The 20,469-nt window shown below is 34.5% G+C and overlaps 1 protein-coding gene across 19 annotated transcripts in view; it reads right to left on the reverse strand.

Moving 5' to 3' along the window:
* The window catches only part of Btrc (beta-transducin repeat containing E3 ubiquitin protein ligase), a 209,015-nt gene that overhangs the window by 87,859 nt on the left and 100,687 nt on the right, over window positions 1-20,469 (reverse strand). For 3 of the 19 annotated variants that reach the window (XM_021731886.3, XM_078023434.1, XM_021731888.3), the window contains exon 4: window positions 7,659-7,702. The exons of 13 other annotated variants lie outside the window; for them this stretch is intronic. The gene's annotated coding sequence lies outside the window, so the exon portion shown is untranslated. Of the gene's footprint in view, window positions 1-1,319; window positions 1,465-7,658; window positions 7,703-9,230; window positions 9,290-20,469 lie in introns of those variants that run through there. 3 more of the 19 variants (XM_078023480.1, XM_078023564.1, XM_078023755.1) reach the window with 3 other exon arrangements.

Below are 20,469 nucleotides of genomic sequence, written 5' to 3' on the forward strand. Positions count from 1 at the left end.
TTATTGCTGCTGCCTCGTTAATCTGAATGCCTTTGACAAACTCCTTTGATTTATGAACTCGTGACAACTCCAATGTGTATATATTTTGCTAGATTGACATTATCATTAAGAGTGGGTGGACTGAGCTCACATGAATGGCTGATTTTACTCGCTGGTGTCTGCTGCTCAACAGCTGAGCATCTCCTCCTCACAAAGCCCCTGAGCGGCAGGCTCTTCCCATCTTCCCATCCATTCATCATCTCGATGTTAATTGGCCCAGGCTTTAAGCAAATTTTCAACACGATTTAAAGGCACGATGACACTGATTACTGACCCTCTGCCATACGGTGCCTATTGATTAACCTGACAGAGATGATGAGCTTGAGGGAAGCTAGGTGTGTGGGGACCTCAAGGGGAAAAATATATTGTCTATGCAGGCAAACACTTGTCATTACCTCATGAGCCAGAATTTGCACAGCACACATTCTTAAAACACACTACTGCTTTAACACCTACAGCTAACACAGAAAGTGCTTTCTGTATTCAGAGATATTACAGATATGTCATGTCAAAGTACATGACACATTCAGTATTTAGAAGAACTCCCTAGATAGATGGCTGCCTTTCAACCAATTATGCTTGTGCTAGCTGATGTATATATTTTAGTTTAAATTAGAAGAAAGTATTATTGGGTAGCCTGGTAGCGCTATAACATATCAGAAAACAATAAGAATGGGAGAACAAATTATATTCTTGAAAATAGAGGAATGAAGAAAGGAAGGATTAAAATTATCATCCCAATACTCCTATAACAAGCTGCCATTCCACCATTAAAAGAAGAGATACTCTAAAAGAGAAAGAAAACATCAGCTGGATCTTACCAATCTTATTTTTGTTCTTTTAATACTGCTACCTGATTTAACTGCTAAATTATTCCCAATACAGAAATTACCAAATAAATATTTTTAAATAAAGCAATTAATATTTTAAGTCCAACAAACATACCCCTTAAATTGTTGCTTGCCCATATTCAATAACTATTGTACAAACTGTTTACTTAGGGAAACTGTGCAGGATCTTCGAAGATAAGCTTCACAAAACCCAAATACTTCATTATTAAGACAAGGAAAATTCATAATTAATAGTTACTGATCACATACATTAATAACAAATGAAACCTGCTTTAAGATATTACTAGGTCTGTAAATTTATACAAGCAAAGTCATGCAGTACACCTCAGGAATCAGACAAAAACCATCTTTAAATAGGGACAGTTATTATTTAAAACAAAAACAAAAAATATCCTCCCTCTGGCCACACATATCACCTTGTTTACTTACGAGTCCTGGGGGTACAGCCAATACACAATTTTATACACGAAGATTTTGAAGCAGCACTAACAGTTATTTTAAAGCTAAAATAATAGAAAACTGAACAACAGCCCAGCTGTAGTCCCTATTACAGTGACATGGGCTGTTAATGTAAGAGATCAAATGTTTTTCAAGTCAAACAGCATTGGTGCCTGTTATACTGGAACATGAAGCTTACTCCCTAAAAGCCTGCCTCCTGCTCTTTTAAGATAAACAAGCTCAACTAAGCACTGAGATGCTCTGATAAGAAGGACAGAAAAGATGAACTGCACCAGGGAATGACAAGGCTAGGGAGTGACAAGGCTTGGGCATGACAAGGCAGGGGTAAAAGCAGTATTGCTTTTGTTAATTTCAAGTCATAAAAAAAAAATCAAAATACAACATTTTAATATTTTTCCATTAAAGTCTACCTGTAAGAGAAAGGTGAATTTGCAACAGTAAATATAGGAATCCCACTAAAAGAGTTAAAACCGTTATCTGTGTTTTGTGAAGAGGAGAGATTGCACAGCTGTCTGAACATATTCAGCTTTGTGACTTCTTAATCAAAGATTTGAACAACAATTTAGAATGACTCTGAGTATATAAAAGTGTTTGTAATTATGTTAATATGCTCCGCATCAGAAGCAATAGTCCATTGAAACTCTAAAGGTTTTAGCTCTAAATACTTGATTTAAAAATAAAAAACTTCTAATGTATTCTTTCAGCTATGGTCAAACTTTTTTTTTTTTTTTTTACATTTTATGACATGTATTATTTATTTATTTATTTAACATTTTATTCTGGCTTTACATGATGATGCAGTCACCAAACCACATCTATTTATATGAACATCAAGAATGTTTTCCCCCTTCAAGATGTCATGATTATATATTTAAAAAAGATCCTTTGATGCCACAATTTTCTTTGCTGCCCAGTCTAGAAAATATTTCATCCAGGGTTCCTGATATAGTTCTCTGTGAATTAAGAGGAAAACATTTGCTTCTACTAATAAGGACATCTGGTTATTTTCGTAACTCAAAGACATCTGCATTATGTAGATCTTTCAGATTTCTCAAAATCGGCTTGAGAACTATAGAACCCTTAGGATATGTGCCAAAATCTTTGTTTTCCCCCTAATGAATTGTTTCTCCTGTCATCATTGTTCCTGAGGGTTTTTTTTTTCCCCCTAAATGATTTCTTCACCTTAGATATCTACCTCACTTTGGTATTACCATTTTATTACAATTCAATAATATCTTGAAAGAAAATCAAGTTTCTTTAACTTGATAAGCTGTAATATTTTCTAATGTCTATCATTTTAGAATAAAAATAAAACAATTAAGTACATTTCTGAAAATCAGACTGGGCTAGGTTAAGATTTGTTGTTTAGGTTTATATTTCTATTGTAAACTGTCCCTTATTTAATCATTATTTTTTTCCTGTATTATTAACAAAGTATTATTCTAGTGTCTTGTTATTATCCTGTAGCCTTTTTCCACTAATTATAATCTTATTGTCTTTTCAGATCTTTAATATTATTACAAATACCATTCCCTTTACCAATTCTTACAAATTTTAGGTTCCCAAGGTTGAAACACATGGCCCAATATGTCTTGAAGTGATGCTTTAATGAACACACACACACAAACCCCAATTTTTCTGCCTAGTTTTCCTCTTAAAATACTAAGCAGACTAACTAGATAGTAAGGATTCTTGAGTTTAATTTATGACTTTTGCTTTTACTGTAAATCCTATTTTCTCATTTTCTGCTCATTTCCACTACAAAAATTAAAAAAAAAAAAAACAAACCTAGAATGAGGGGGAAAAAACTTTAAAAAAAACCCCAAAAAACAGAAAACTAACATAACTCACTTTGACTACATTCTTCATAGGTCTCTAAGTAACCATACACCAAGGTAGTACTGGCCTAAAAGATTTAAAATTTAAGTGAGAAGACTTCTATTTCCAAGGAGTCAAAGGTCATATACACAGATTCATGTCTTCAATATTTCATTTGTTAATCTTATCAAGCAACAAAATGAAAATAAGACCAAATCAGATTAACTTGGAATTTTACCAGAAACAGTTTGATAGATTTATTTGGGAAGATGGGCTAATTTTACTGCCCTGGGGATAAACAATCTTGTAGAATTTCATTGTTGTTTAAAACAATGATATTTGATGGGTAAGAGATTTTAAAAGATTTTTCTTTTTCTCCAATTGAATGGATGTTTTCCCCTACTATAAATGATTTCTACTTAGAGGATATGTTTGTTTATTTGTTCAAATAAAATTATTTTTCTTAAGCCTATAGTCTCATATTAATGGAATGCTAGAGAATGGCTATATACTTCTAATTTCCCATTTTGCTAACTATGCAAAATTTTGTTTGCATTTCTGACATTCTACAATTAGATTATGCTATCATTACTTTCCAAACCATAGCTGTCTTCAATCTAAAGAATCACAAGGAATCTTCTTTCTCTGAATTATCATATAATCCACCACAATTATCAAAAGCAAGTTCTATCAGGAGGAATAAAAATTATTTGAAAATATTAATGATCCTTTGTTGATTAAAGAAAGATAAATGAGAAACATTAATTCAAATGCTTCTGAGTTATTCTGCCTTTGATCAGCACCTTAATATGGCCATTTAATTTAATTTAATAATCACTTTAGAACTGAAATTTAAATGTTAAAATTTATCAATGTGCCAATTTTAATCCATAATCTTTTAACAAAATCTGTTATTAGGGGGCTGAGGATGTGGCTCAAGCGGTAGTGTGCTCGCCTAGCATGCACAAGGCACTGGGTTCAATCCTCAGGAACCACATAAAAATAGAATAAAGATGTTGTGTCCACCGAAAACTAAAAATAAATAAATAAATAAATATTAAAAAATTCTCTCTCTCTCTCTCTCTCTTTAAAAAAATCTGTTATTAGCTATCATCAACAGCATTTTATTGTTTTATGGGATTGAAAAATTGTTTCATTAACTTCAGAGTTTGATAATGGATGACTGGTTTGAAAGATATCAAACATTAATTTTAATACCATAGTATTTGTTCTTGTAGTACAAAAATTGTAAATTTTGTAATAGCCAACTTTGGAATTGGTTTTCCTGCCAAAATTCTCACTTGTGGAAATCTTTTGCTTCTACAGGCAAAAGAAGAAATGATTGACTTCAAAATCAGTTGCCTATAACTGACAGCTGTACAAAGGACAATCTGGGTAGTGGTCAGTAAAGAAAGTAGAGTCTTTTCCAAATGCCAGTGGTTCCCAACATCTCCTTTTCTTCTGTGTGGAATGAAGTCTGAGAGCACTGACTGGTGGGTCATTCGACTCACAAGGGCCTGGAAAGTTTTCAAGAATAACAGAGGTCATGTAATTGCCAAAAGAGCATTAGCCACTCAATCATAATGGATAATTAAATGACCTACATGATTCCTGAAATAGCTGCTCTATATTTGGTCTATTACTTGCGTCCCTCAAGATAAGCTACTCGTCTGGTCTGCCTTGACCTGCAAAGTCCAACCTGCGCCTGAAAACTAGCTGCATGCTGCTATTGCTTTGTAACCCCCACCCCCACCCCAGTAGTCATGCCCCAGACTATGCTTTCAAGAGGACACACATAAAAAATCAATCTTGTATCCTTTCCCCTATTGTGCTCTCTGGAATACAAATCACATGACTAAAGCCAAGAAAAAAAATTAGTAAATTCCTAGTTAGATCTTTGTGAGACAGAAGAAATAAACCAAGATCTATAGGAAAGGAAAAGTCACAATAATTTTTTAAAAGTTTTGTTCATATGACTTCAAAGAATTTTACATTTGATTATAAATCTAGTCAGGGTTCTGTGTTTTCGTTTTTTGTGGGCACCAAGTCATTAAAACTTCAATTGCCTGGACTACATTTTTGATAGTGAGGGCTATCCTGGTCTAGTTCTTCAGTCCATATACAAAGCAAACTGCCTCTCAACAAGCTGAAATATACATGGCACCAACTGTTTATATAATAGCAGTAGGAAAAGGAGCAAGACTTTCACTTCAAATTTTCATTTCTTTGAATAGTTTAGTTCAACAGTCTCACTACATTATTTGATTAGATAATATAACCAAATAGCAGCCAGCTGCATGAAATAACTAAAATGTACTAGAGAATTTGCTTCTTTAAGGGGAAAAGGTTTTTCGCCTATGGCCCTAGAGGTAACTGCTCATCCAGCAAACACTACAGAAAGAGGCAAGAGACAAGCAACCCAGCACAGCCTACAATAATGGCAAGGGACGGGGATGTGAGGGACAAAGGAGTTCACATTTAGAATACCTTGGAGGTTAGTAGATTTTTCCGGTTCCACAGGAAATTATGTAGCTTGAGGCTACCAACTACTTTGATTTCTTACTAGTACATGAATGGCTTATTAAACCTAGAACATATCTGTTTTAGTTAACTTCTGGGCAGGGAGGGGTTAGAGGGGGAGAGGAGAACAAAATGTACTTAAATGCTGAATTTTTTCTCCAGGCTGAATGCCTTTCATCCAATAAGACATTCAAAGCAGTGACCCAGCAAATGGACTGAAAAAGCAATCTTCCGTCCCAGTGCCACATTATCATTCCTATTCAGTATTCTCCATGAGATATCTCAATCAGCTGTGTGTAAGTGACAACGCAGCCCATTGCTGGGTTAATTAAACATTTGACTTTAACACCCTCCCCGTCATTAAGCAAATAAAAACAGATAATTCAAACTGCACTTCATCCTCAGGGTACACAACACACATGTCAAAATTAAGAGAGTCCAAGGCCTCTGGGGAATTCTGCTGGGGCTATAATCAGTTTAAATCTTATCTGGTTTATCAATTATTCTATTGATTAAACCAAAGCGATTATATACAACTCCTCTGCCACATGGGATTGATGTCAGCAGAGCAAGAAAATAACTCCAGGAGGTTCCAAACTGATTTAAAAAGGGACCAACAGACAGACCAATAATAGTCGATTATTACATGCCAGTGATCCATATACTGAAGAGTTGATTCTTAGTTTCAGGCGGGTGAAGTGAACTGTTTCCAATCACTATGTCCTTCCGCTATACCTTACAGTTGGCTTGAGTAAATTTATGTCATGGAAGATCAACATATTTTCTACTGATTTAAACAGAAGCTAGCATGCTCAGTAGTTGAGACATATTTTATAGATACTGACTCTTAGCTCTAACAGAGAGAAATTCAAACAGGGAAAACTAAAATCTTTTTCTTTTCTAACCTATATGCATTTGACCAGTAACACGCAGGTATAAAAGGAATATTCTTGAGGGTAAATTCTCCTAAAAATAAAGCTTCATCCTGCCATTCCAGTTCTAAACCACCATACTTCTGAAAAACAGAACCTAAGAAATCACAAAAACCTTAACCACAAATACAGAGTCAAGACTTCTTTTTTAATTCCAAGGGCAAACATCTTCAAAGCTATTAATAATGCTGAAAATATAGAGCTGTATCTTCAAATGAAATGTTGATATTGAAACCGTAAAATATCGAGTTTCTACCAGAAAATTTTAACCACAATTTAGATACCCTCCTGCCCAATTCATCGTGAAATATCCTTCAAGTGTCTAGAACCCTTATCACCTCAAGGCCATGCCCTTCTATATATGAGAAAAACACTAATAAAACCTACTAAGAAAAGTGGGGGGGGGGGAGCTTGAGACTACTCCACGTCTGAAATCTGTGTACTTCTAGCCATGTTCTTCAGAAAGGAAATTTGTTCACTGCTATGTTGTGCATTCAACCATAATTTAACTTATCTTCTTCAGATTTTTTTGTTTTCAGGCAGACTAAGTAAGAAACCTACATTAGCATGCTGTATTATACACTCACCACTAGAAATACTGAGGGTGCTATTTGTAATTGTATTCTTTTTAAGAGGTTTGTTCTCTGCAGCTGTTTTCTGCTTGCAGTGTATTTTGTGTAATCAGCACATCATCATAAATACATTGGCTGTTCCCCTGAGGGTAGCTGTCAGTGTTTAATTTACAGAACAACCTGGCCAATGTGAATTTTAACACTACAGCACTATGGCAAGGAGTTACCACACTCTGAGAAAAACAGGTTTCTATGAATTTTTATATCAAGAGCTAGTCCCAGGACAATTTAGGTTCTAGAAATAGACTGTTTAAAGAAGTATTTTATACCTTGTATGCAATAGACTCTTTCCCACTGACAGCCTTAGAAGAAGCCCCAAACCACAAGTAGGCACTACTTGGGGAAACAAGGATTGAAAAAAAATCTATGATCTACCAATAGGAGGCATTGTAACAGATGTTACTCACCCTTCTTTAATCTACATGTAGAGGTATCAGAATCATCACTGCTCCTTTGGAAGTGTAAAGGTAGAAAGGAAAACCATTTAAGAAACAGAGTACTCTAAAATATGTGTAGCAGTCTTTTCAGTTGAGATGAGCTGTAAGTGACATGAACACAGGTATATACTACTTTCCTAGGGTTGCTATTAAACCACATCTCTAGGAAATGAAATCAATAGTAATTAATAATATTATTTCCCCCAAAATCATATGCATAGTGACTAATACAAAAGTTTTCCAAAAATGGCTAATAAATAACTAAAAGCTACTTGAGAATAGTATCTGAATCTTAATTTATGCCCAATACTTTGTAGTACCTGACACACAGAAGGTACTCTATACATGATTGAATAGAGGTGTAGTTAGTTTTCAAAAGCCATGTTATTTGCAAAGCTTCAGATCTATGTGATGTCAAAAGCATTTTCTAACAGTAATATGTCCTTAAGGCTGATATAAAAAGTGTATATAATTTTTTTTCCTTTTGCATATAATTTTAATAAAAGCTATTTGTACAAGAGACCTAAAAAGCTTAATCTTACGATAAAAAATAAATTCAGCCAAAAATATTGGCATATTCAAATAGTAAAGATCACAAAAAATTACAACTTCTATACTTTATACTTGTTTCTTTCATGTAATAAAATTGAGAGAGATCATTTTAAATGCTCAGCCAGGCAACCAACAGCACTTTTCTATTATTGAAGTAATAGTATATGCATTCTATAAATCAAGTATTTTATACACACACACACACACACACATACACAAACATATATATATATACATACATATATATACATATGTATTTTTCTGTTAAGGCTATTTTGCAAGTTAAAATGCCTAAAATTAAAATGAAAGAAAATATAGTTCATGTGATTTGTCCTCGGTGTATTTGCTTTTAGTAAATTATATAGAATTATATGTTCATATGTTTTTAAAAATCAACAAATTGTAACTAACACTCAAAATAGAACTATCTATGTTCCAGCTATACCATTCCTTGGTATTTATTCAAAAGAATTAAAGTCAGCATACTTTAGAGATATGTGCACCCAAGTTTATCACAGTACAATTCACAATAGCCAAGTTACAGAATCAACCTAGGTACCCATCAATTGATGAATTAATAAAAGAAGTTTTATTCAGCCACAAAGAAGAACAAAATTGTGTCATTTGTAGGAAAATGGATAGAACTAGAAAGCATCCAGGTCAAGTGGAATAAGCCAGACTTATAAAGACAGAATTGTATGTTTTCTCTCATATATAAAAGCCAGTGGAAAAAGGAGAAAAACAAAACAAAACAAAAAAGGGGATGTCATGAAAGCAGAAAGGAGACCAACAAGGTGGAGGAGAAAACAGAGAGGGCGGAGAGGCAGGTAAGGAGAGTTACTGAGGAGTAAAATTAATCAAATAATGTTATAGGCGGGTACCAATACAATACAATGAAATCTGCCATTCTGCATAATTAATATGCACCAATAAAGAAATTGTGATTAAGAGATTCTTTTTGTTAAAAAAAAAAAAAGGGAAGAAACTTACCCAGTTTATTTTGGAGGCTTTCAAACTTGTGCAAATTTGTGGTAAAATTAAAGTTCCAACTATTAAGTAGAACAGAGATAGAACTTACTCTGATACTCTTATCATTAAATTTTTTTCCTATAATAATTTTTCATCTTATGTAAGCAAAATTAAATACACAAAAAATCTCAAAATGCTTTTAAAATTGACCTCAATTTCTGTCAACCAAAAAGAGGGTCTATTTAAGAATTCATTCTTTGTATAATGCTAAAACATTTTAAAAATGCAATTTCTTTTTACATTTATGTTACATTAAAGGCACAATGAGAAAGAATATGACCCATTATTAATTTTAATTTTTTAGCTAATAAAGATTAGAAATTTTAATTTGGTTTAATGTATGCAACTTAGTACTTAATATTTCATTAAAAACTTTTATGCTTAATAAAACATATCATTTTTCATGAAGAAGTTCATCACAATCTTTCCTTTTCAATTTAAAAATCACAAAAATGTACCCTAGGACCATTTGAGCTACTGTGGATGGGGTTAGACTGAGGTCATACTAGATCAGATGACTGCATTCTCCTCCCTAGAGACCATGTAGTAGTTCCATAGGCTGCCATTAGATAGCAGCACAGTACACACCATCAGTCATGTCTCTCACAATCTTTCCTGTTAAGGTTGGAATTATCTGTTTTACACACACACACACACACACACACACTCATTCTCCCTCCCTCCCTCTCTCTCTCTCTCTCTCTCTCTCTCTCTCTCTCTCTCTCTAATTCAATTAGTGCAGTCGGCAACTCCAGAAAAGAGTAATTCAATTAGTGCATTGTGGAGCTCTACAATACCTCTAAGCAGATGTTCACCATCTTCAGGAACTGGAGCTAGGTTTAAAATACCTATACCACGAAGATATTCTACTACATCATGTCATTTGTCAAAGTGCTTACCTATGCCTTTTTGGCAAAAAAAAAAAAAAATCAGGAAACAAACACAGGCTATGTTTCTAGAAAATTTTCTATCACCCAAATCAAAGACATATGTGCAGTATTAAATTATATTATCCATGGGCTGGGGTTGTGGCCCAGAGGTAGAGCCAAGCTTGCCTAGCATGCATGAGGCACTGGGTTCAATCCTCAGCACCACCTAAAAATAAAATAAAGATATTGTGTCCACCTATAACTAAAAAATAAATATTTTTTAAAAACTTACATTATCCAAATGATGTTCCAAATAAAATGCATCTATCTACACTGTGTTCTATATTATCATATAATTTTTACACACTAGCATATTACACTTTCTTTTTTGGGGAGGGAGGGGCACAGTTGTACGGATGGAAAACCAGGGTCTCATGTAATCTTCTACCACTGAGCTACAGCCCCAGCCCTTACTGTATACTTTTTGTGGCACTATTTCTAGTTATGCATGCCATACTATAATAAGGAGAATGTCAAGGTGGGATACATGTACAAGGACAGACACTCAGAATGATATCAACCAAAAAAGAAAGTTACAAAATAGCATGAATGATTCTTGATATTTTCCAAAGAAAATATTTACAAATACTAACAGAACCAGAAACACCTAACCTGTAATAAGATATAAGCAACATGATACATAAATACAATTGTCTCTCCATTTCCACAGAAGATTGGTTATGAAACAAACCCCCTCCCCCTCCAGCAGATATAAAAATCTTCAGATGGTCAAGTATCTTGTATTAAATGGCATAGCATTTGTATATAACCTACATTATCTCCCATATACTTTTTTAAGACAATGGAAATCAAATTTATTCTTCCAGGATTCACACTGGTTTATCAACACTAAGACAAGCACCTAAATAAAAGAAAGCCTCCCATATACTTTAAACCATTTCTAGATTACTTATAATACGTAATTCACTCCATTTTTGTATGATGCATCAAAATGCATTCTGCTATCTTGTGTAATTTAGTATAATTTTATAGTTACTAGCATTCCATTTATAGTAATATATTTAATATTGCTCAATATTAAATAATTGTTTATGGAATAAAGACAAGAAAAAAAGCCTGTGCATGTTCAGTACACATGTAATCATCAGAGGCTTAACTACATTTCAAATTTGTAACTGTATCCCCAAAAGGGGAACCCAAGGATAAGGAAGGCCAACTGTACATGAAAAAGAGAACAATCACTCTATATTGCTACAAAAGGTAGAGTTAGAACTAGTGAGTGAATAAAGTTTAATTCCTTCTTGAGGGAAAATTTTCCAATAGAACCAACAAAGAATAAAATGAAATGCCTCAAGAAGTTCAGCTCTCTAGTAATGTTGGTGATCAAGTACAGACGGGATGACCTCCACTAACACTTTATAAAGGATTCCTGTGTTATGAAATTTATGTTACTAGATTATTCTGTGATGTCCCTTCCAAAGCTGAGATTCTATGGTTCTATGAATACATTGATTTTTTTGCTCATGAGACAAAGCTGGAGTTTAAGTAATAAAGCTAATCACTATAATGGAGGCCTGCCTCACAGTCTCTGGGCTTTTATATAGTTGTACCTCTATAATAACATACGAGGGGAAGAAGAAATTTTGTACAGTTTTACAGTACTAGATTTAGGAGATTCCATAAATTGCATATTTGTCTCATTCCTTAGATAAAAATAAACTCATGCATTCTTCTTATTCTTACAAGACTGAAAAGAGTGTTTTCACTTATCCTGTAGAAATCAGTCAATGAGAAATCAATTTCTAGAAGAATGAGTTTTGAAAACTCCTCCACACAGACAACACAGTGGGTTCTCAGAGTTTATCTGCAAATACGCATCAATATTTTTGCTTTAAAACTATAGAGCAATACTTAAAAACAACAGCAACTAATTCTTAATATCCTTCCTTTTGGTCTTACTTTCTTTAAAAAAATTTTTTTTTAGTTGTAGATGGACACAATATCTTTATTTATTTTATTTTTATGTGGTACTGAGGATCCAACTCAGTGCCTCACACGTGGGAGGCAGGCGTTCTACCACTGAGCCCCAGCCCCAGCCCTTAGTCTTATTTTCTAAGCACTCAATTTTTAAGGTCATAATTCTGGATACAAGGGAGCAGTATTTACAAATACTATCTATCTCTTCTCTTTCCAACATAATCTCAAAGGAAGATTTAAGAAATGTCAAGAATGACTGAACCATTTTTTCAGTGCACTTCACTATGTATTCATGACAGACAATAGTTCTTCCCTTTCTCATTTGAAGAAGAAAGGGCTAAACTAAATAACTGTCCTTTAAAACCACCAATTAAAAAAAAAAAGGCGTACCTTGGACACAAATATTTTTCCATACTTTGGAAGAATTACAAAAGGTCACTCAGTAGAGTAGAGGAAAGTAAATTGGGAGGGAAAAAGAAAAGGGAAGTAATGGAGACTGAATTAGATCAAATTATATTCCATGCTTTTGTGTCAAAATGAAGCCAGGTGTGATAGTACACACCTGTAATCCCAGCAGCTCAGGAGGATGAGGGAGGATTGTTAGTTCAGAGCCAGCAGCAACTTAGTGAGGTCCTAAAGCAACTCAAGGAGACCAAGTCTCTAAATTAAAGAATAAAAAAAGGTTGAGGATGGGGGATGTGGCTCACTGGTTAAGCACCACTGGGTTCAATCTCTGGTACACACACACACACACACACACACACACACACCACACACACACAAAGAAATCCTAATGTTATTTATGTTCAGCTAAAAAGAACTCCCCCCCCCCCCCGCAAAAAAAATTGACTTGAAAATTCTATTCTACCCAGATGAAAACAAAGGGACTATATCTATCAATAGTGTTGGGTTCATTGGGGGAAAAAAAAATTGTTGTTTTGAGATATATTGCAACTTAAACAATAGAAACCTCATTCTATTACTAGAAAATATGTTCTTAGAAATAAGTGGTGGCTTTTACAACAAAGATTTTCTGTGCATGAATCATTAAGTTGAACTGATACAAGCATAATGGTTCTTCCATATTACCTATTCATGAACCTTACTATAAATACAAAATGTGCTGGGCACAGTGGTGCACACCTGTAATCCTGAGACAGAAGCATTGCAAGTTCAAAGCCTGCCTCGGCAATTTAGCAAGAATCTCAGCAACTTAGCAAGACCTGTATCAAATTTAAAAATAATAAAAAAGGGGCTGGGGATGTGGCTCAAGCGGTAGCGCGCTCGCCTGGCATGCGTGCTGCCCGGGTTCGATCCTCAGCACCACATACCAACAAAGATGTTGTGTCCGCCGAGAACTAAAAAATAAATATTAAAAAGAAAATTCTCTCTCTCTCTCCCTCTCCTCTCTCACTCTCTCTTTAAAAAATAAATAAAAATAAAAATAAATAAAAATAAAAGAGAACCAGGGATGTAGCTCAGTGACAAAGTGCTCCTGGGCTCACCCCAATACCAAAACTAAATAATACAAAATTTGCACATTTTTTAAACCTTACTATTTTAGTCTTTCATAATTTGACGACTTGTCAAAGACACTGGATAATTAGATCAATAAATAAAATAGCTGAGTTAAATTACCAACAATACTGCATATAGTAGGCTATCAGTTTAACAAATCAGGTCATTGCATCTCCCATCTTTACCCACTACAGCTTTCATAACTTCCTGCCCCCACAAAAACAGAATTGGGAACTTAAGGGGATTCTCTCTTCAATAGGGTATTCCATAAACCTCAATATTAAAGTAGTAACCCAACTTTAATCTCCTTTGCCCACACCTCACAGCCTGCATTTATGTTCCAGTGTTAAGTTTATTTGGCTCTATTGGCTCCACTCCTCTTTAACATTGTCCCTTTTTCATGCATTTAAGGCAACTACTCCCAACCCTATCAATGAAAGCAGACAAACGGGGGAGAAAGGAATGAACTGCAAACACCTCAAACAAGAAAGGTTGCTTAAAAAACCAAGTGTCACATTCTGACAGTTCAATATTTCATAGCCTATACAAGGAATGTGCAACGACACTGCAACTTTAAATCTTTTCCTCTATGTCAGTCTCTCTTTCTCTCATTGTAATGCCAAAGGGAACAGCAATCAGAGTGGAGATGTTCAACGTGATAGAGGTCAGGACACCATCGGATCAACGTACCAGAAACACGACCTTGTTTATTTTTTTTTCCACAGTATTATTGTTTACAGGGTGCTTTGCTCGTGTACCTTGTGGTTCTTAGCTAAAAGATGAAATTACAGCCCAGGATGAAGCGCTCAGGCACACATCCAATTTGTGTTTCCATCTCAGAAAACAAAAAGCTTCTAAGGCCCTCAGGCTGCCATTCAAACTTGGAGGCTGACATTTTTAACAGCATGAACCAGAGACTGGCAGAGAGAATGATCTAATGCATTTCTGACTTGTCAATCAAAGATCTCACCTCTGCTGTCTTGTAAACAGTTGGGGGCCATCTAACTACATTCATAAACCTAGGGAGAGCTTACTGCCAGCTGGGGTGCTGGAGCCTCATGCTCTGGCTTCTATTCACCAAAATCATGATTCAGTTTTATAATCTCACTGTAAATAGTCCATAGGCACATTTCCAGTACCGCTGGAACAGAACCAGAGTAGGGAATACAAAAGAGATTTTGGTCAAATTCTGTGTTATTTTCAAGCTGTTGGAATCCTGTACCCATTTTATCCTCATTTTGCCAATTCCCCTCAAAAGACTGTACAATGCTGAAGTTGAAGTGCTTAAAAAACAAACAAAAAAAATCAATGACCAGCCAATTTAAAAATCTAGGGGAAATATACTATACTAACATTATATTAGAAATTTCCCTTATCCCTTATGGTTTATTACTAGTGAAGAAATTGGTACTCTCCAAAACAATAGTTCATGTACAAACTACAATGACCAACAGCAACTCTAAGTGTGACACCATACACACACACACACACACACACACACACACACACAGGGTTCCCCCCCACCTTTTGGTACTGGGAATTAAACTAAATCCAGGGGCACTTAACCACTGAATCACATCCCTGGCCCTTTTTACTTTTTATTTTGAGGCAGCATCTCACACTAAGTTGCTCAGGACTCTTTGAGTTATGGAGGCTGGCTTTGAACTTGCAATCCTCCTACCTCAACCTTTGGAGCCACTGGAGTTACAGGTGTGTGCCGCTGCACCAGGCAGTAATTATATTTGATAAAGCTAATCATATGATTACTCAAATATAAAAACTTGTAGTGTTTATACACAAAAGCTTTATATTTACTAGTTTAAACTAATGTGTGTGTGGAGGGCATATGACACGAAAAAGTGTGATTACTTATCCCTCTACTCTTTCTCTTCTGTTTATGGCTATCCAGTCTAACACACCAAAAAATTAGATCCAATCAGGCTAAGACTTGAACTTGCTCGTGGATCATGTATGCAAATGAATACTTCATGATAATTTTACAAGGCATGGAATTCAAACTTAATTCATATCAAGTCACAGATACTAGATTTGCAACAAAGGTCTAGAGGATTTGAATGGACACCTGAGAACTTTAAAAGTCAGATGAGAGACAACTCAGCAGGAGAAGGTACACTGCAAAGTCCCATTTTCATCATGATGTACTCAGGCCTAAATAACAATTTCAAAATATAATAGACTTGATCTCCAGATGACTAGATAAGAGAATATAGAAAAGATCAAAACTACTCAACATGATTCTAAAGAAAAACAAAACTCACATGTATCAGCTCCCAATAGTGAAATACAATTTCTTTTTTAGTTTGTATAATTTTTTTGATATTTTTAGATATATATTATGGTAGAAGATATTTTGATATATTATACATACATGGAGTATAACTTCCCATTTTTGTGGTTGTACATGATGTGGAGTTATACTAGTTGCAGAAATACTACAATTTCATAAAGGTTTCTGTAGCTTAAAAAAAAAGTCAAGAAATTGGTCTTTGTTTTAAATAAACCATACTTAAATAACCTGACTTAAATGACAAGGGCCAGTCACAGTGGAACATGGCTATAATATTAGCTATTTGGAAGGCTGAGACAGGAGTATTCTGAGTTTGAGGCCAGTCTGGTGGACAACTTAGAACTTAGAAAAATTAAAACACAAATAAAAAGAACTGGAGAATGTCAATCAAGGGTAGAGAGCTCCTGGGTTCAATCTCTAGTACCACAAAAATAAGCAAATAAGAAGGGAGTTTTCTAAATACTGTCCATCTACCAAGATTCTACATATTGGCAGTCCACATAAAATACCAAAGACTAGAAATCAACGTAAGGAAGGATAACAAAACATAAAAACACTACCACATAAAGCAAAATAAGAGTGAAAGAACGTTCAAATGGTTGTGGCAGTCATACAACCACCAATAATGATTCTTGAATAGCACAAAAAGAACTTCTATAGTACCATAGCCTCTGCTCAGTCAATACAAAGATGGCAATAACAAGAAATCTTGGAATATAAAGAAAGTAATATGTACCTCTCCAGAAGATACAGGTGAGTCTTAACTGCCCACAGCAGGAATCTGTCTTATAAGATAAGGCATCCACAGAGACTCCCATCATCCTCTTAAAGTTCTCATCAATTTTATTCTTCTGGTTTGTGCTGCTTGCACTGGGGCAACTTCAGGCCCCCTGGGGTACCTGCACTCTCCCTTCTGCTATTAGGTTATGTTGAAGTTAGGGAATTAGAGAAAGTCCAACATGATTCAACATAAACAAATAAGCAATAAACCCTCTTTGTGAAGATTTTTAACTATTCAGATCTATTCAAGAACAAAAAAAATTAAGGAAATCTGATTGCCTCACAATGATTTGATTTACTCTAAACATTAGATAATATCATGTCTGTAGGTAAACATTAACTTTTTCACAGGCACATCAAAATACTCAATAATAGAGGAAATATTATTATTTAAATAATCAGAGTATTTAAATAATCAACAAGCATCTGGAAAGACTTTTCTCACTGAAAATGTATAAAAAATAAACTGAGGGGTCTGGGGCTGTAGCTCAGTGGTAGCTTAGCATGGTTGAGGCACTGGGTTCGATCCTCAGAACCACGTAAAAATAAACAAACAAAATAAAGGCATTCTGTCCATCTACAATTACAAAAATAAAAAATAAGTAAATAAACTGAACAATGGATTTCAATGTTAGATAAAATGTTTTAAAATAAAAATTACTTTAATTTGAAATGTGCACATTTATCAACAAGAGTCAGAATTTGATATACAGAATCCATCTCAGATCCCAGCGGCTCAGGAGGCTGAGGCAGAAGGATCATGAGTTCAAAGTCAGCCTCAGCAACAGTGAGATGCTAAGCAACTCAGTGAGACTCTTAATAAAATACAAAATAGGGCTGGGGATGTGGCGCAGTGGTTGAGTGCTCCTGAGATCAACCCCTGGTACCCACCCCCACCCCACCCCACCCCCGGCCAAAAAAGAATCCAATTCAGAGGGACCATCTTGGCTTACATAAAAGCCAACTGTATTTAATTTGAAGGCTGCCCACAAATTAGACTGGTTTTCTCTTTTCTGTGAAAATGTGTGGTCTTTGGAATGATTATTTGATTATCACGGTTTCTTTCTGAATCCAGAACTTTTATGTGTACGTACATGCAGGTACCAATAACAACTCAATGCTTTCTTTATTTGCATCCCTTATGGTCTTCATGGGATTTTTCTAAATTATCTAAATCTATTCATTCATTAATTTAGTGAAAGTTATAAAGTACTGTCCTTGATAATGGGAATATGAAATGAATACAATAACCTGCCCTCAAAGAACTCATAATCTAATGGGGGGCAGAGATGAATATACACAACTAGTGTATCAATGATAGAACAGTATCTACTGCATAGTCTGGGTGCAGGTGCTCTGACCAGTTTAAGGGAGAAAGGATAATCGGGAGACTTGTTTTATCTCAATTTGAGCTGGATTAGGAAGTACCAGAAGACAAAAAGGAAACAGGGAAGGAGTAAGGGAGGATAGGTGTTTGGGGTAGGGTTTTTCATATAGGGAGAACAGAATATGCAAAGACAAAGAGGAAAGAAATTTGGGTCAAATGCTGTGTTATTTTCAAATGATTGGAATTCTCTCTCCATTTTGCACTGCACCATGGGGAACCACAAATTTTAAACTTACGAAGAACTACATGAGAGGAAGGAATAATAGGATATAAGCCAGATTCAAACTTTTACATTCTTAAAGCATTTGAGTGGGCTTGGTAGTATACTCAACTAGCATGCACAAGGCCCTAGGTTCAATCCAGTACCATAATAGTAATAATAATAACAACAACAAAGTAAAAAAAAGCATGTGAGCAACTTGCTCACAAGATAAAAAAGCAAAGTCAATAAGTAATTTACATCCACGATAAATGAGTTGTATAACAGGGAAACAAACTTTCCTTACAAAACAAGCAGAAATATTTTTTGTCACATTCTGTAAACTTCTATGAGAGAGTTTCAACTGAGAAAAACATAGGTCAAATGGTAACACAGGCACAAAAAAGAACTGAGTCTTTTATTGTATAGAAATTGTGCTGTATTGAAATTATTCACATGCAATGGAGGGTATCAGAGATTGATAAGCACTTTTGTTACAGAATAGTTTTCATTATAGGATTTAAATGTTAGTTTGTATTCAATGTGATAATCTTTATTCCTCTAAAATCTCAACCATAAAATTGTCATATATGTAAGTATATATGTATTGTGTGTGTATACATATATAGATATAGATGTATAGATATATAAAACATTGCTTAATTTTCCTAGTATTGGTCCATTTTAACATTTCACTTTGTAGACAGCAAGATTTAGTAGATTTCTAAGCTTTCTTAGGTAATAAAGCACAATATCTCTCCTGAATTCAGCCCCCAACAATTTCAACCAACAAGGGACCCTAACTAATTTAAAAATACCATATGATTCACTTAGCTCAAGATTTCCCTAAAATTACTAGCTATACTTGATGCCTAAAATATTCTAAGATCATATAAATCTACTTATACATTTACCAGCAAAATTTTATTTCTCCTCCTTTTCAGTGACTAAAGAAAGATAAAGGATTTTAATTACTCAGCTATTTTAAAGTACTTTCTCTTTATTGCTCATTTAATATTATAAATTATAAGATCACCACTTGCTGAGGATAAGCAAATACATCCTCTGTTAATCAACATTCTGTTAATCGCCCATATATTTTCCAGAATAAACCAAAGGAATGATAATATGCTCCAAGTAAATATTCCTCATAAAATCAATTTAAATAATAATAATTTTTAGCATCTTCTTAGTTCCTAGTTTAAAATGTGTGGTTTGAAATATCAATGATTAAACCATCTCAACATGTAGTTTCAACCTGAGTTACTAAGGATAATCAAAAAATTTAGCAATGACTCCACGTAAATTCTCTACTGACATCTAAGAATCCTGACTTCTTAAAATGCTTCAAACTTATTAAAAGAATGCAACAATTCCTTAAGCATATTTGACAATATTAGCAAAAATTAGCATTCCTATATGAACAACCACTTTGAAGAAATATTTCTCTTTTAAAGTCAAAAATATACTTGCTTGGGCTCAGGATATAGCTCAGTTGGTAGAGTGCCTGCCTTGCATGCACAAGGCCCTGGGTTCAATCCCCAGCACCACAGTAAAATTGCTTTATGGCCAGCAATTCCACACTTAGGTGTTTACCCAAGAGAAATATAAACATGTGGCAAAAAAGGAAAAAAAAAAACTTCTACAAAATTGTTTATAGATTCAAAACAGGCAAAAAAAATTGGAAACAATCCAAATGACTATCAATAAATGAATGAATAAACAACTTGTGGTATACTAATACAATTAAATATGCTCAGCAATGGAAAAGAATAAACTAATACATACACCATGAATAAATCTCAAAAACATCATACTGATCAAAAGAAAACAGACACAAAAGAATATATGTTATATGACTGCATTTACATGAAGTCCAAAACCATGCAAAACTAATTTTTGTGACAAACAAGAACAGTAATTGCATAGAACAGTAATTGCATATAGGGGATGAGTAGTGACTGGAAAGGAGTTATATTAAGGATACTTTCTAAATATTCTCTGTTAAGGTCTGTAAACAAGTCAAAATAACACCTGGTATTTTGCCAGGGGAATTTAGAGTTCATAAACAAGTCTGGATGGTGCCTGGCAAAATGCCAGAGGGAGTGGTTTGAGAAGTAACAAAAGAGAACCATTAAGTG

Source organism: Ictidomys tridecemlineatus, chromosome 1 (assembly GCF_052094955.1).
Source record: "Ictidomys tridecemlineatus isolate mIctTri1 chromosome 1, mIctTri1.hap1, whole genome shotgun sequence".
Classification (NCBI taxonomy): Eukaryota; Metazoa; Chordata; class Mammalia; order Rodentia; family Sciuridae; genus Ictidomys; species Ictidomys tridecemlineatus.